The following is an 18,602-nucleotide window of genomic DNA, read 5'->3' as shown; positions in this document are numbered from 1 at the left end:
TATTGCGTGTTTTTCCATTTGGAAATTCCCTGCAAAACTTGCAAAACATTTTGTTTTCTTTTTCATCAAACTGGAGCCATTTGTACGTTTCTTCCCACGATTCCCGAAACTTCCGTGTTCTTTTGGTCGGAGCTACAGCAGGCATTGAAGGTGTTGCGTTAATTTCTTGATCTTGCTTTCCTCCAAAGGAAGAACTAAGTGAACGTTGAACTGGTTTTCGTTTGGTCATTTCTACAAATTGTATTTTGGAAGAAAATATAGACGCGACCAAGATCTATCAAGTTTAGCAAACATGAAAAGCCGCCATTATTGCGTCGCACGATGCATTTCATTTCAAGTAGAACCCAGCCTTTACCTGCCAAGAGAACGCCTAGCATTTTTTGCTCGTCGTTTCGAAACATTCGCTTTCGGAAATGCTTCGTTTGCTTCGACACTTTTAGTCCTTTTAGTACCATACAAAGGCAATTATTTATCAGAGAACTGTAACTTTACTCGTCCAGAGGGCTAGTGGCAAGAAAACCTACTCGTTTTGGGAAATTTTCACTCATTTTGGACGAGTGGACGACCGTTAAGTTCGAGCACTGTAAGGTAATATGAAAATTTACGACGATTTACGATTTACGGCACATCTTCTTTAGGAAAAGTTCCAAACAATGTCGCCATATGAGACATTCAATACCAAACAGTAATTGATGTTTATGACGTGGGTCTTTATAATAGGATGCTTGGGGAGAAGAACGAGACAGAACGATTTGAAGCACAATATTCCCAAGTTTAATTATGGGCTTCAACATTCTGTTTCGAGATAGGTTTAATTCACACAATAAAATATCGCAAAGAATACAATTTACACAAATGTGTTTTAAATAAATAACTCATGTCCACATAAATAAGCTTTCGCTTACATAAAATATAACTTTGTTGAACACATACTTTCCTTTACATGCAAATGAGTGTGCTTAAGCTTCCTTGAACCTGCGGCTTCAACCCAGTTCATCTTAAACAGTTGACGGTGAAATTTATTGTTTGGAGTGCGAACATGTGGGGAACTATTTACAAGTACATTAATTGATTCAAAACGATAGATATCTTAAATTTTCACAATAATTGTTTCGATGAAATTCATATGCGGTGCCTCCAGTGCTGTTTCTTGGGCAGGTCAATGTTGTGGGACTTCATCATGTGAGATCGAACTTCCCGCGCTGTCGCACATGTATATTAGCAGTGTTCACAACTAAATGGCTTTTAAGTGCACGCACATGTGTCGGTACAGATTGCCCAGACACGAAATTGCTTTCCGCATGCAGGGCACACTCAGTTTGTGGAGTGCTGGTCACGCGCATCTTTCCTCAAAAAGCCAGGATGTTTGGCATCCGTCTGGTGTGCCTGCATCTCTTGGATGGTTCTGCAAGAGAAGCTGCAGGTGGCGTATCAGCATCCCACATATTCGGGCATTGGCTGGTTTACAGGAATTGGTGTGTATCTCCGAAGAGGTTCAGATGGAGGATGCTGCTCCAAATACTGTTGAACATTGAATGGCGTTTGGAAATTCTGACAAGTAAAGTGAAGGAAAAAAATAAGGAAAATTTCTACAGTCATTTTAGTGAATCTTTAAACTAAAGGTAATATGAAAATTTACGAAAGATTAATTAATAGCGGAGCTCCACGCGCCGAAGGCGCGTAGCGTAGCTCCATTGGTAACATGCGGGTACAAGGAAACAGGGCAAATGGTATCCTATCGAACCGAGAAATTTTGGTTGTCGCGTACGTACGTCCGTACGCACGGATTAGGCCTGGGAACGAGCTAGGCTCCGGTGGCAACCCGCGTCTTTTGGCGGGAAAAATCATTACTATCAAGGCCTTAGAAAAAAAGTTTTTTTAAAACGATTTCTACTCAGCTAAGCTTTATATAGTAGGAAGTTTTAAACGCGAGGAAAAAAAAAATCATTCTTAGCTCTTGTTGACAATGTTAGAATTACATGAAGGGGAGACTAACTTGAGGAAGTCCGCTGTGTGAAAAGTCAGGAAACAATCTCACAGCATGCCGATTTACCAAGCGTACGCATGAGTTCACTACTAAGCATGAAGACTCCTCGATTGAAAAGCACACGAAGAATTCAGTTTTAAAGACAGTTTATTACAGATACATTATTTCTGGATATATTCCTCGTTTCACCCGCGATGACAACCATAGTTAGTAGAGGAGTAAAGATTGTGGCCGATCGAAATGGAAAATCTTCCAAGCTTCTTGGTGAGTTTGAAGCAAAGACGGTCAAAGACAACATTCCTTTACGAAAACAAGGTGAGCTATTGATGTTCATTTTTTTTTAACAGATTAGAAAAGTCTTTGGTATTTAGATTAACGAGCATTCAACCTAATACACTGTACATCATTTTTAAACGAAGCTGGGTTCTAGCTCTCAGTCGTGTACCGGTATGTCAAACAAGGTCGACATAGCCTTAATGAACTGAAATTCGTTTTGTCTTAAACACGAGTTGTATTCAAAGCATACCTTACTTCTGGTTTTTCCTATCCGCGTTAATTTGTTTATTCTGTAGTACTAGTTAAATCACCGAAGTAGGAAGAACACACCACTTTAAACGTTGGAAAGAGTACAGAACAAGTAGAGAACAAAATTTACATAAAAATTTGTAAGAATGTGGTCGAGTCAGATGTAATACAGTATGGGGCCCAGTTCTCGGCCACTATAGACGTAAACTAGTATTTCTTTTCTCAGAATAACCAAAGAAACTTGAAATTTCTCCCAGAGCTTTCTACATTATTCAGCTTTTTGGTGTAAAGCTATCGACCGGTTAATAATTAATTATCCCGAACAATAATAAAAATAAAATCTCCTTTTGTGGGCCCAGTTCTCGGCCACGCGGCCCAGTTCTCGGCCACCAAAAAGCTTATGCGTAATTTCCGTATAAAAAGACTCAATTAATTTTCACAGTCATGAAATCACTCTGTAAACTTATTTATGTTATATTGATCGCAAATTATTTTTATGAGGCTTTTTGCAGGTTCTTGCAAAACCGCAGAATTGTGTTGTGTGACCAATGCATTTAGATGGTTTACTTTGCAGTGGAAGGGTCTTGAAAGAGTCAGGTGTTGTAGAAATAATAAACAAGACAAGAGTTAGCTCAAAACTTAGAGATTTAATTGAACTTTATTTTTAAAACATTTCTTTCTTTTATTCTGGCTGCAGTAGATGAAATTATATTAAAAACCAAGCGCTAAGCTGTGATAGCGAGCAGGGTGGCCGAGAACTGGCAAATACGCAAAAGTCGCACGGAAAAATTCCGAAGTAAATTAAGACCAACAAAATACAAAGAATCAACGAAAAGTTAACTTAAGCAGAAAGCTGAATTATTTTACGTTTCACATGCAAAAAATTAGCTCTTTTGGTTGGGGCTTTCGGATAAAATACAAATTTAACTGCATCCAAGAATTTCAAGGAGCTGTAAACAAACAAGATTTCGGGAAAACAAAATAACCTACCTCCGCGTAAACTCGATGTGTGAGCTTTCTATAGCGTGTTGAAGGATCAAACTAACGATACTTAGAGCACAAGAATCAGTCTATCGCAAATGTAAATCTATCGCTGGATGTAAATAACTTTTTGTTTTAATTCAACTGAGGCGTGAAAAAACGCGTTGAACACAAAGTGGCCGAGAACTGGACCCGGCCGAGAACTGGGCCCCATACTGTATAGGGGACATTGCTAGCTGAGAGTCTTAGCGAAATATAGTTTCTCCATGACCTCTGTTATTTTTCACTGAGAACTTTGCGTAGTTTTTATATTTTTATCATATGAATGTTATGAGTGAAAATGTTTTGTGAAAGTTTTGTATTTCTTATCTGATTATACAGCCTTTCTCAGAATAAATTGATTAGTTTTTTCATTCGATTAAACGCCTCCCTCGAATAAGCGCTACATGTTAGAACAGAAATATTAATAAACGTCGCCCTCAAATAAACGCCGCATCATGATGATGCAGCATTCATTCGAATAACAGACTCGGAAAGCAAATGCAGTAATAATCAAGCTTGAGCAGGCCAAAAAAAAATATTTTTCTTGATTGTAACAAGGTTTTAAGGTATTGAAATTGACTTTTCAGGCATGCACTAAAACATGTTTCTGTTTTTTTTTTTTAAATTTAAATGTTCAGTTACCATACTATTGTTTACAAGAAATAAATTGAATTTTAAATGAACGCCGCCCTCGTATAAACGCTTTCCTCTAATAAACGCCGCACTCGAATCACGAAAAATTAAATAAACGCCGTGGCGTTTAATCGAATAAATATGGTACATAAAAGAATATAGCACAGATTCTAAAATGTTATGCGAAAGATCATGAAATTTTCTTAAGTTATAACAACCAAGCTGATCCTGAAGTCATAATGTAGGATAAGGGCTTGGAAAAAAATAAATTCCAGATTGCCCTGTGGTTAACAAGCAGCTCTCAAATTTTGCTTGCCTAGGACTGTGCATGATTATGTTTCTTAGTAAACTTGTGACTGTATAATTTACATGTAGACGACTTGCCTGGGCCTTTTAACCTAAATTACGCAAACAGGCACGAAAAATTAATTGCTTGACAGAAAAATCTACTTGCCCCAGATAATCAGAGGGTACTTTTTTAGCCCTGTGGCTATGAGCATTGCTTTCTGGAAGGTTGCACATGACTCGTACAATTCTTTAAGCCTTTCAAAGTTTTCCAACTTAAAGCAGTGACTAAATCAAATATTTTTGCCAATTTTTTTTCTACAAGAGAAGTAGGATTAGTTTTTGATCGTGAAAAAAATAAGTTCAAAATGGGCCTGTCTGCGATGACTCGAGGATTATATAATTAAAAGTAAATAATACATACATGTATTATTTATTTACATGTACAACAAGTTTTTTTGAGGTCAATTTCAGTGAGAAGTATTTATGGAGGGTGTAAGATGCAGTTTGAAGTTATCATTTATTTTGGTAAATCTGTTGTCTTTCTAAAACTTACTGTTAGGATTTCCATACTTTTTGCCAGGATGCAAGTTAAGAATTTTACAGGTTTTTGATATACATGTATAAATTTTGTTTTCAGTGCAGGGAAAACAGTCAAGGGGTGCAGTTAGTGAAATTGGTGATGCAGGTAATCATTACATAAGTGTCAGCTTATACCTTTCTTTAGATAGATATTAAAGAAGCTCCATGACACATTAGTGCATGAAACTTGTTTTTCAAGTGTAAAACTTTTGGGTGTGAAAAATGGTATGCGTTTTAACCCCTTGGTAAGTTTACATTGTATATTTCCCTAAAATCCTCGTTCAATTGAGGAATTTAATATACACAATTTATATGTAACAGCACAATCATGTACATAAAATGTTTTTATTGTTCAAGTAAAATGTTTTCGTTGTCCATACAATGCACCCCTCCCCCACCGTGGAGGAGGGGTATGAGGGCAAAGAACCAACAAGATCTGCTACCTGACCCGACAAAATACCGGAATACTTGTAATGATTTTGTGGGAGAAGTGCAAATTGACCTGTTGTGTTTGAATTCCTTTTGTTAATACCTTAATTAAACCTTAATAGCTAATAAGCTCAAGCCCTAACTTAACATAAATTGTCTTGTTGTGGTACCAGGCAAATGTAGAAATAGAACTTAAACTCAGCTGAAATTTTACGTGAACACAAAGACTTAGTAAAATTTTAGAGCTGTTTAGGCCAGAAAAGCCAGCTGGGCTTGTTGATGAACCGGCTAAGTGTTTTCTTAGCTACATCCCTGATAAAAGTTTTAGGGAGAATATGTAAGCTTTCCTGGACTTAATCACAGTACTTTCAACAGCACCTGTCAAAGATAAATAATTATAAGAGTCTCAAAAGACACATCATTTTGTAGGGAACTCTTGAATTAAGCCGGTGTTTCACACCCCAAAACATTCATCAAAGCCTCGCCATGTGCCAGGTCTTTTTGATAGCACTATTAGTGTCTTCAGTAGGTAAAAAAAGGTTTTGCTGACACACTCACTCTGAAAGGCCTTTTTGGTTCTAAACATACATGTATCCCCCAACACATTCCCTGGCCCATGCAAAAATTGGAACAATAACTCTCTTTTTAAGTCGTGAATGCAAAGAACGACTTATAGCGGTTTGCTGGAGAAATTCAATTAAATTTGTGTAAACTCCCTTGGTAACCTGGCAATTTTATATTAAGTTTAAATTAAGTTCAAAATGGCGGATGAACGTGTACAAGGGCTGGTTTCCCGAGTTGTAATGCAAACTTGTGGATGTACATCAGGAGAATACAAATATTTTTTCCTTTCTGGAAGGAATTTTTCTAGTGAGGCCAGTGCTCGAATCCACATTTACACACAATGCAACGGAAAGGATGGCCAATGCAAGGAAGCAAGAAACTTGCATGCCGAACAATAGCTTATTTTGAAAGTCCGCGGACATGAAATTATCTTCCATATCTTCAATGCAATCAAATAGTTGGTAAGTAATAAATCACCCTTAATAAGGCTGTATTTTCCGCTACAAATTAGTCTCACTCAGCAAGATTAAACTGATGCGTTTCGAAACAATTAGAGATATCTATAGTAATGGCTTGCTTTGTCTTTCGGTCGATCATTTATTTGCACGTTCGTCAAGTTTTTGTATCCAGTAATATTTTATATTCGTTGTCACACTCTCGTTAACGAAGTTCCCAAGTACATTTATCTCGTGACTTAAACTTAAATCAAAATTTCCTCTGGCATTCGTAGCTCATTAGGTAGCAAGCCTTATCATGTTATGTGAATGATAAATTTGCTCTGCTTTTGAAGGAAAAACTACATTAATTTGTAAACACAGTATTATGCATCAGTCCCTTACAATTATTTTTTCTTCATACACATGGTCTGTCAAAAAAGGGACATATTAGTTCAACTGTGGTAATTGTAGTTCTCCAGGGGTGTATCATTGCACTCAGGTAATTTTTTGCTTTGTCAACATCCACTGAGTGCTATGGGGTAGACATTCAAAGAAATACTGAGAGAGTACTATTGTTAGCAGCTATTGATTTTAACGATTTTTTCTGAGCAAGATTTAGCGACTATATAGGGTTTTTCCAAAAACTTCAAAAAATAGTAATATCGTGTAAACCAGCTTTTACTGGCCGGTGATGAATATATGGCTAAGATGAAAATAAATGTTCAGTAAAAGAAAAAGACTACCATATCTTGACATTGAATGAATATAAATTGCATTGCCTAAAAGAACAAAGTTACCAGTATCCATTTTTGTGTTCCATTAGGGTGGGAAGGGGGTACCGGGCAGGTACTTGAAATTTGACCAATACAAATTTTAGCAAGTACTAAATTAAGCGATTTTCGCCCAACTCACTAAAAGCGCTAAAATGTAATAGCCACTAATATAACAATAGTAACCTTAAGGTCGATTTCTGTACATGTCCTATGCCCACCCCCCCCCCCCTCATCTCAGCCGAAAAGGAACCTGGTTGCATGCCATGCTGATAAATAACAAATTGCTTACACTTAGATGGTTCGTTGTACGTGTTGTCCTACAGATTTATTTTAACAAGGCACATAGAATTTTGAATTAATTTATAGATTCGCCAAAACAATATCCTGCAATACAACACATCACTGAACTCTGCATGGGGCTAGGCTGTCAAGAGGTGTGGGCTGCAATGAACATCCTGCCGTAACTTGTATGAAACACATGATCAGAAAAAGAATTTTATTTCAAATTTACTCTCATATATTTTTCACAAACAGTGAATACTGCTCTCTATAAATTGACTTTTAGCAGACTCAGTGTACAGCTTGAAAAATAAAATATTTGGAGTTATTGTTATTGACTGCTGAAAACAAAGAGTAAAAGATAAACAAGCTTTAAGGTTCAGATCCTTTAATCCAACATGGCCACCAAATCTTTGCAGGATGGCTGGCAATGTATACAGATTATTTAAAAATGAATTAATAAGGCTGATTAAAATGCATTGATGATTTTCGTGGCATGTAAAGGGCTAAAGTAAACTTTTTGGTTGCAAGTAAAGATACCAGAAAAGGAAATAAGCAGCAGTTTTCATTTGTTCCATGTATCAGGCCTCTAAATTGATAATAAATTATGTTGGCTTTACTGTTTCCTGCCAATTTCAATTCTTAGAAGTCACATGTATGAGGCATCTGTTAGTTTCTTTTAATTATTTGCCTTCTGTCACAGTGTCTGCCATTCTTTAACAGAGAAAAATGTATGTCGAATAATACCACTGTCCTGTATAAAATGGCTGAGCTACCTGGTTATTAATTAAAGAACCCTTAAATAGCAAATGTGAAACAGTTTGGTGAAAAAAAAATTCCCTAGCTTCTTTCCATTACCAGCTTCGCAGCATCTTAAGGTACCTCATATCTTGTTACCACTATACGTGTCTCTCTCAGCATTAATTATTTTAAGCTCTGAAATAATCTTCACTTCTTAGCTGCTTAGCTAGAAGGCCTCGATGGACTACTGGATGGTTAGTTTTCAGTTAGAGTATGGGGTTATTTATCACTTACCAGCTAGAATTTTAAACATGACTCAACTATGACGTACGTTAACAGATTTCATAGACAATTACAAAAATTGTCGTTTGTCAGCAGACATTTAAAATTTATTTTGGCTAATTCTGGGCTATCAGTTTATAATATACCACATTCACGACTTTGCTCATAGAGCCTTTGATTTATGTATCTGTATAATGTTCTGAATAAATTCAATTAAAATTATAAATATTCATTTGATGTCAATGATCATCAACAAAATGGTATCTGTTATTTTCCCTTTTTCAGGGTTAACACGAGTAGCAGAATTTCCACAGAGAGTTGCAGACACAGAGAGAGAGAGATAAATGAACAATCAGAATATATTATTTCTTCATTGCATGTACAACTAATACTTATGTACTCTGTGTGAAATACAATTTATGTGGTCAGGTGTAATTTTAAAGTTAATGAAATAGGGCCAGATAAGGCTCATCCATGTACGGATTTCTTAAGGGATCTCTGACAACACAATATAAAAATCATCCGGCTACCCAAACATTTGTGGGAGGTTTGGTGACCTAATGGTTATTGTGCTGGACTCCGGATCGAGCGGTCCGGGTTCGAGACCTGGCCCGGGCACTACGTTGCGTTCTTAGGCAAGACACTTTACTCTCATAGTTCTTCTCTTCACCCAGGTGTATAAATGGGTACCGGCTTATTTACTGCTGGGGGAGGGGGGGGGTTAACCCTGCGATGGACTAGCATCCCATCCAGGGGGAGTAGAAATACTCCTAGCCGCTTAATAATGCTGCAGAAACCTGGTTACGCTCCAGCCTGATGAGCCACTTGGCTCAACAGCAGGCTTTACCTACCCAAACATTTAATTCCCAGTGCCCACACTGTGAAGAACAGTAATCATGATAATGAGATACACAGTTCATCGATCTCTAAATTAATCTCACATGTTGCAATACAATAATAACTGATAAAATATATATTGTTCATAGGCAAATTGTTACTTCACCAAAACCGAACTCAGTCATTAAATAATAAAACATTAAACACAGCTGTTTTGTTTTGTGGGTGTGTCTCACAGATTAGTTATTTGTTGTTATTTATAGTATCGGGAAATAATACTGTCACTGTTCCAATAGGGCCCCCGTTTGAGGGGGGGGGTGGGACAAGCTACACGCAAAACTTTCCAGTTGTATGCTATGTACAGCTATAACATACCAGTTATGGTGGGTGTATGGATATTTTCTAGAGCAACGCTAAATCTTTGTTCTAGTTTCTCTTTGAGAGTTAATATATCTTTGGGAGGTTATGCACAAACTGCTAGATGATCATCCTCTTTTTCAACTATTTTTACTTTTATTTGGTGCTGTTGTTCATGGTGAAAAACAATACATAATATATATAAAGAAAATAACACGAATAAAAAATCATTCTAAAAAAAATGTAAAGGGCATATAACCGGGGAGCTCCGCTTTTAGGCTTGCCTAAATCTATATTACATGTAATGCATGTGTCAACCTTTCAATAGTCAAACAAACATATTAAATAAACATATCTTCTTATTAGGATGGGGCTGCCTTTTGGCAGCTTGGCTGTGCAATTCATCATTTTTAAGGGCACAGAATTCCCTCACCAACTGTAATTTTGCATTCTTTAACATTTCTTTGAGCTGTTTGAGGGTTCTCCGGTGCTGTTGCTTGGGCAGGTCGATGTTGTAGGACTTCATCATGTGAGATCAAACGCCCGCGCTGTCGCACATGTATATTCTCACTGTTCACAACTAAATGGCTTTGAGTGTACACGCATGTGCTGGGAAAAATTGCCCCAGACACGGAATTGCTTTCCGCATGCAGGGCACACCCAGTTTGTGGAGTGCTCGTCACGTGCATCCTTCCTCATAAAGCCAGGATGTTTGGCATCCGTCTGGTGTGCCTGCATCTCTTGGATGGTTCTGCAAGAGAAGCTGCAGGTGGCGTATCAGCATCCCACATATTCGGGCATTGGCTGGTTTACAGGAATTGGTGTGTATCTCCGAAGAGGTTCAGATGGAGGATGCTGCTCCAAATACTGTAGAACATTGAATGGCGTTTGGAAATTCTGACAAGTAAAGTGAAGGAAAAAAATAAGGAAAATTTCTACAGTCATTTCAGTGAATCTTTAAACTCAAGGTAATATGAAAACTATAATTTTGCATTCTTTAACATTTCTTTGAGCTGTTTGTGGGGTCTCCAGTGCTGTTGCTTGGGCAGGCCGATGTTGTGGGACTTCATCATGTGAGATCGAACGCTCCGCGCTTTCGCACATGTATATTCACACTGTTCACAACTAAATGGCTTTGAGTGTACAGGCATGTGCTGGGAAAGATTGCCCCAGACACGGAATTGCTTTCCGCATGCAGGGCACACCCAGTTTGTGAAGTGCTCGTCACGTGCATCCTTCCTCATAAAGCCAGGATGTTTGGCATGCGTCTGGTGTGCCTGCATCTCTTGGATGGTTCTGCAAGAGAAGCTGCAGGTGGCGTATCAGCATCCCACATATTCGGGCATTGGCTGGTTTACAGGAATTGGTGTGTATCTCCGAAGAGGTTCAGATGGGGGATGCTGCTCCAAATACTGTAGAACATTAAATGGCGTTTGGAAATTCTGACAAGTAAAGTGAAGGAAAAAAATAAGGAAAATTTTTACAGTCATTTCAGTGAATCTTTAAACTCAAGGTAATATAAAAATTTACGAAAGATTAATTAATACATGTAATGCATGTGTCAACCTTTCAATAGTCAAACTAACATATTAAATAAACATATCTTCTTATTAGGATGGGGCTGCCTTTTGGCAGCTTGGCTGTGCAATTCATCATTTTTAAGGGCACAGAATTCCCTCACCAACTGTAATTTGCATTCTTTAACATTTCTTTGAGCTGTTTGAGGGTTCTCCAGTGCTGTTGTTGGGCAGATCGATGTTGTGGGACTTCATCATGTGAGATCGAACGCCCCGCGCTGTCGCACATGTATATTCTCACTGTTCACAACTAAATGGCTTTGAGTGTACACGCATGTGCTGGGAAAGATTGCCCCAGACACGGAATTGCTTTCCGCATGCAGGGCACACCCAGTTTGTGAAGTGCTCGTCACGTGCATCCTTCCTCATAAAGCCAGGATGTTTGGCATGCGTCTGGTGTGCCTGCATCTCTTGGATGGTTCGGCAAGAGAAGCTGCAGGTGGCGTAGCAGCATTCCACATATTCGGACATCGGCTGGTTGACGGCAATTGGCGTGTATCGCCCAAGAGGTTCAGATTGAGGATGATGCTCCAAATACTGTAGAACATTGAGTGGCGTATGGAAATTCTGACAAGTAAAGTGAAGGAAAAAATAAGGAAAATTTCTACAGTCATTTCAGCGAATCTTTAAACTCAAGGTAATATGAAAATTTACGACCAAAAAAAAATCCGATTTACGATTTACGGCACATCTTCTTTAGGAAAAGTTCCAAACAATGTCGCCATATGAGACGTTCAATACCAAACAGTAATTGATGTTTATGACGTGGGTCTTTATAATAGGATGCTTGGGGAGAAGAACGAGACAGAACGATTTGAAGCACAATATTTCCAAGTTTAATTATGGGCTTCAACATTCTATTTCGAGATAGGTTTAATTCACACAATAAAATATCGCAAAGAATACAATTTACACAAATGTGTTTTAAATAAATAACTCATGTCCACATAAATAAGCTTACGCTTACATAAAATTTAACTTTGTTGAACACATACTTTCCTTTACATGCAGATGAGTGTGCTTAAGCTTCCTTGAACCTGCGGCTTCAACCCAGTTCATCTTAAACAGTTGACGGTGAAATTTATTGTTTGAAATGCGAACATGTGGGGAACTATTTACAAGTATATTAATTGATTCAAAACGATAGATATCTTGAATTTTGACAATAATTGTTTCAATGAAATTCATATGCGGTGCCTCCAGTGCTGTTGCTTGGGCAGGTGGATGTTGTGGGACTTCATCATGTGAGATCGAACTTCCCGCGCTGTCGCACATGTATATTAGCAGTGTTCACAACTAAATGGCTTTTAAGTGCACGCACATGTGTCGGTACAGATTGCCCAGGCGCGAAATTGCTTTCCGCATGCAGGGCACACTCAGTTTGTGGAGTGCTGGTCACGCGCATCTTTCCTCAAAAAGCCAGGATGTTTGGCATCCGTCTGGTGTGCCTGCATCTCTTGGATGGTTCTGCAAGAGAAGCTGCAGGTGGCGTATCAGCATCCCACATATTCGGGCATTGGCTGGTTTACAGGAATTGGTGTGTATCTCCGAAGAGGTTCAGATGGAGGATGCTGCTCCAAATACTGTAGAACATTGAATGGCGTTTGGAAATTCTGACAAGTAAAGTGAAGGAAAAAAATAAGGAAAATTTCTACAGTCATTTCAGTGAATCTTTAAACTCAAGGTAATATGAAAATTTACGAAAGATTAATTAATACATGTAATGCATGTGTCAACCTTTCAATAGTCAAACTAACATATTAAATAAACATATCTTCTTATTAGGATGGGGCTGCCTTTTGGCAGCTTGGCTGTGCAATTCATCATTTTTAAGGGCACAGAATTCCCTCACCAACTGTAATTTGCATTCTTTAACATTTCTTTGAGCTGTTTGAGGGTTCTCCGGTGCTGTTGCTTGGGCAGGTCGATGTTGTGGGACTTCATCATGTGAGATCAAACGCCCCGCGCTGTCGCACATGTATATTCTCACTGTTCACAACTAAATGGCTTTGAGTGTACACGCATGTGCTGGGAAAAATTGCCCCAGACACGGAATTGCTTTCCGCATGCAGGGCACACCCAGTTTGTGGAGTGCTCGTCACGTGCATCCTTCCTCATAAAGCCAGGATGTTTGGCATCCGTCTGATGTGCCTGCATCTCTTGGATGGTTCGGCAAGAGAAGCTGCAGGTGGCGTAGCAGCGTTCCACATATTCGGACATCGGCTGGTTGACGGCAATTGTCGTGTATCGCCGAAGAGGTTCAGAGTGAGGATGATGCTCCAAATACTGTGGAACATTGAGTGGCGTTTGGAAATTCTGACAAGTAAAGTGAAGGAAAAAAATAAGGAAAATTTTTACAGTCATTTCAGTGAATCTTTAAACTCAAGGTAATATGAAAATTTACGAAAGATTAATTAATACATGTAATGCATGTGTCAACCTTTCAATAGTCAAACTAACATATTAAATAAACATATCTTCTTATTAGGATGGGGCTGCCTTTTGGCAGCTTGGCTGTGCAATTCATCATTTTTAAGGGCACAGAATTCCCTCACCAACTGTAATTTGCATTCTTTAACATTTCTTTGAGCTGTTTGAGGGTTCTCCAGTGCTGTTGTTGGGCAGGTCGATGTTGTGGGACTTCATCATGTGAGATCGAACGCCCCGCGCTGTCGCACATGTATATTCTCACTGTTCACAACTAAATGGCTTTGAGTGTACACGCATGTTCTGGGAAAGATTGCCCCAGACACGGAATTGCTTTCCGCATGCAGGGCACACCCAGTTTGTTAAGTGCTCGTCACGTGCATCCTTCCTCATAAAGCCAGGATGTTTGGCATGCGTCTGGTGTGCCTGCATCTCTTGGATGGTTCGGCAAGAGAAGCTGCAGGTGGCGTAGCAGCATTCCACATATTCGGACATCGGCTGGTTGACGGCAATTGGCGTGTATCGCCCAAGAGGTTCAGATTGAGGATGATGCTCCAAATACTGTAGAACATTGAGTGGCGTATGGAAATTCTGACAAATAAAGTGAAGGAAAAAATAAGGAAAATTTCTACAGTCATTTCAGCGAATCTTTAAACTCAAGGTAATATGAAAATTTACGACGATTTACGATTTACGGCACATCTTCTTTAGGAAAAGTTCCAAACAATGTCGCCATATGAGACGTTCAATACCAAACAGTAATTGATGTTTATGACGTGGGTCTTTATAATAGGATGCTTGGGGAGAAGAACGAGACAGAACGATTTGAAGCACAATATTTCCAAGTTTAATTATGGGCTTCAACATTCTGTTTCGAGATAGGTTTAATTCACACAATAAAATATCGCAAAGAATACAATTTACACAAATGTGTTTTAAATAAATAACTCATGTCCACATAAATAAGCTTACGCTTACATAAAATTTAACTTTGTTGAACACATACTTTCCTTTACATGCAGATGAGTGTGCTTAAGCTTCCTTGAACCTGCGGCTTCAACCCAGTTCATCTTAAACAGTTGACGGTGAAATTTATTGTTTGGAATGCGAACATGTGGGGAACTATTTACAAGTACATTAATTGATTCAAAACGATAGATATCTTGAATTTTGACAATAATTGTTTCAATGAAATTCATATGCGGTGCCTCCAGTGCTGTTGCTTGGGCAGGTCAATGTTGTGGGACTTCATCATGTGAGATCGAACTTCCCGCGCTGTCGCACATGTATATTAGCAGTGTTCACAACTAAATGGCTTTTAAGTGCACGCACATGTGTCGGTACAGATTGCCCAGGCACGAAATTGCTTTCCGCATGCAGGGCACACTCAGTTTGTGGAGTGCTGGTCACGCGCATCTTTCCTCAAAAAGCCAGGATGTTTGGCATCCGTCTGGTGTGCCTGCATCTCTTGGATGGTTCTGCAAGAGAAGCTGCAGGTGGCGTATCAGCATCCCACATATTCGGGCATTGGCTGGTTTACAGGAATTGGTGCTTATCTCCGAAGAGGTTCAGATGGAGGATGCTGCTCCAAATACTGTTGAACATTGAATGGCGTTTGGAAATTCTGACAAGTAAAGTGAAGGAAAAAAATAAGGAAAATTTCTACAGTCATTTCAGTAATCTTTAAACTCAAGGTAATATGAAAATTTACGAAAGATTAATTAATACATGTAATGCATGTGTCAACCTTTCAATAGTCAAACTAACATATTAAATAAACATATCTTCTTATTAGGATGGGGCTGCCTTTTGGCAGCTTGGCTGTGCAATTCATCATTTTTAAGGGCACAGAATTCCCTCACCAACTGTAATTTGCATTCTTTAACATTTCTTTGAGCTGTTTGAGGGTTCTCCGGTGCTGTTGCTTGGGCAGGTCGATGTTGTGGGACTTCATCATGTGAGATCAAACGCCCCGCGCTGTCGCACATGTATATTCTCACTGTTCACAACTAAATGGCTTTGAGTGTACACCATGTGCTGGGAAAAATTGCCCCAGACACGGAATTGCTTTCCGCATGCAGGGCACACCCAGTTTGTGGAGTGCTCGTCACGTGCATCCTTCCTCATAAAGCCAGGATGTTTGGCATCCGTCTGGTGTGCCTGCATCTCTTGGATGGTTCGGCAAGAGAAGCTGCAGGTGGCGTAGCAGCGTTCCACATATTCGGACATCGGCTGGTTGACGGCAATTGTCGTGTATCGCCGAAGAGGTTCAGAGTAAGGATGATGCTCCAAATACTGTGGAACATTTAGTGGCGTTTGGAAATTCTGACAAGTAAAGTGAAGGAAAAAATAAGGAAAATTTTTACAGTCATTTCAGCGAATCTTTAAACTCAAGGTAATATGAAAACTGTAATTTGCATTCTTTAACATTTCTTTGAGCTGTTTGAGGGGTCTCCAGTGCTGTTGCTTGGGCAGGTCGATGTTGTAGGACTTCATCATGTGAGATCGAACGCCTTGCGCTGTCGCACATGTATATTCACACAAAAATAAGAAAATATAGGAAATAGGGAAAGTTTCTCCAATCAGTAGAAACACTACACATTCATGAATACAATAAAAACAGACATCTTATTAGGCAATTCAACATAGTGTGATCCCGTTTTCATTACCTTTCTCCAGATCTGTGACCGTCACTTTAAGACTAGTTTTTTTTGTGGAGTCACAAAACTCTGCCCATTCCTCTGAAGCCTCTTGTATACAGTCGCTCATTGTCATTAGGTTGCTCTCTGGGGTCACAAGGCGGAAGTTGTAATGTGATTTCACATTTTTGAGGAACCTTACCCTCTCTTCTGGAGTTCGCAAGTGTCTGGAAAAAAAATTAAAAAAAAGTATGCCTGATATAAGAGATAAACCATCTCTAAAATCTGATTTACTGTTAACCTGTACAGGGACGCAATGTCTACATTAATTGACCATTTCCTCCAGCATTTTAAAGATGAATGTTCTTCAACAAAGACATCTACAGTATAATACATGTTATTTCTGATTTCTACTCTTCTTTTTTTGTTTACTTGTACAGAAATTTTGTTTTATTGAGTTAATCCATAAAGCAGTCCGCTTGTGTCTATAGTTCTTTCAATGAGGTCCTTCACATACAGCCTGCACGTTGGTTAACAAGAATTACTAGGAAGAGCAGACAGCTAATCAGTTACAGCACAAATCAACCAAGAGGTCGAAAGAAGCTATATCATTAGACTATATTTATACTAGTTATGAACATGAACAGCACACTGCATTTATAAACTCGCAGAACGATTGCAGTGATGCGACACTTGCTTCTTGTTGTACCCGCTTTTCAGGGCTATTTGATTAAAGGATTTCCCCAGACTTTTCAGTGGAGTTTTACATGTGAAAGAAAGAGATGGATAATTGGTAAGAAACTGCATTGGCAAACTCTCAGCACGATTGAGTGATGCGACACTTGCTTTGTGTTGTACCCGCTTTTCAAGGTTACTTGATTACAGGATTTCCCCAGGCTTTTCAGTGGAGTTTTACATGTGGAAGAAAGAGATGAATAATTGGTAAGAAACTGCATTGATAAACTCACAGCACGATTGCAGTGATGCGACACTTGCCTTCGTGCTGTGAGTTTACCAATGCACAGTACGATTGCAGTGATGCGACACTTGCTTCGTGTTGTACTTGCTTTTCAAGGCCACTCGATTGCAGGAAGAAAGAGATGGATACCTGCACTAAAAACGTGAATTGTTCACACAGGCAGACAAGTCTCTGTGTTTGAGGCCGCGTGACGTAAGCGTCACGGTATGCGCTATTTGATCCCATACATTTACTGTAATTTGTAACGATTGACCTCCGCTTGAGTCAACTGATCGTTAGAAATGCTCCATAAAATACTGAATTTCGCTTCTTTTCATCCTAAACTTTGATCTACTGTAAGCCAGATAAATAAGTTCACTTACCTTTCATTTTTTGTGTGATCTTTTGTGTTTTTATGGGGTTTTTGGGCCGTTATTCCTCCATGGTCTCCCGCCCCGAGCTAAATTTTACTTTGCTCGGGGCGTGCGCCTGGGGATACGCACCCCATAAAACACAAAGATCACAAAAAAATGAAGGTAAGTGAACTTATTTATCTGGCTTACAGTAGATCAAAGTTTAGGATGAAAAGAAGGAAATGCAGTATTTTATGGAGCATTTCTAACGATCAGTTGACTCAACGAGGTCAATCGTTACAAATTACAGTAAATGTATGGGATCAAATAGCGCATACCGTGACGCTTACTCACGCTCAAACACAGAGACTTGTCTGCCTGTGAAGCAACCCCGGCGCGGCAAGCAGCGCTCGTGTCAATTCCGAAGCCGATTGCGACACTGCGAAACCAGTCACAAAATCAAAGCCCGTCGATGTATGTGCTTTTGGAAACAATAACAATTCTAGTTATCATTTTTTAATAGGGAATTTCTCATTTGAATCTGCTTCGCCAAACTTCGATCGTCCTCGTCGACCAGCGCTTGTGTGAAATAGCGCTTATTCGGCTTACGGCGGTTGGACAGGTCCAACTAACTACTTCAGTCCATTTAGTGTCACGATATTTCGTTGTGCGTTCTTTTCTGCTAGAAACCCGCTCTGCCAAGTCCGCAGATGGCAACATATCGTTCTTTTCGGAAAAGATTTCGATTTATCAACGAAAAAGCAGCAACAATCTCAGCTGAAGTAGTGAACTTCACTTGTATCAACACAGGTATCTGGTATCAAAATCTAACTGTAAACTGATCCGTGGAACCACTAATACGTCATTCGAGCGAAATTCGTGTCCAGTCTCCGGGCCCACTGTTTTGTCTTACC

The 18,602-nt window shown here is 39.2% G+C and overlaps 1 long non-coding RNA gene across 1 annotated transcript; it reads left to right on the top strand.

The window, feature by feature from the left end:
- The first annotated feature begins 1,832 nt into the window (after window positions 1–1,832).
- LOC144654893 (uncharacterized) lies at window positions 1,833–8,999 on the top strand. The gene is made up of 3 exons (XR_013571012.1): window positions 1,833–2,302; window positions 5,094–5,141; window positions 8,826–8,999. It is a non-coding gene; the product is annotated as an uncharacterized LOC144654893 (long non-coding RNA).
- Window positions 9,000–18,602: the final 9,603 nt, after the last annotated feature.

The sequence above is a fragment of the Oculina patagonica genome, chromosome 5 (assembly GCF_052425735.1).
Source record: "Oculina patagonica isolate OP01 chromosome 5, crgOcupat, whole genome shotgun sequence".
Lineage (NCBI taxonomy): Eukaryota > Metazoa > Cnidaria > Anthozoa > Scleractinia > Oculinidae > Oculina > Oculina patagonica.
Note: the sequence above shows the minus strand (reverse complement) of the source record. Positions and strands in the feature narration are given on the sequence as shown.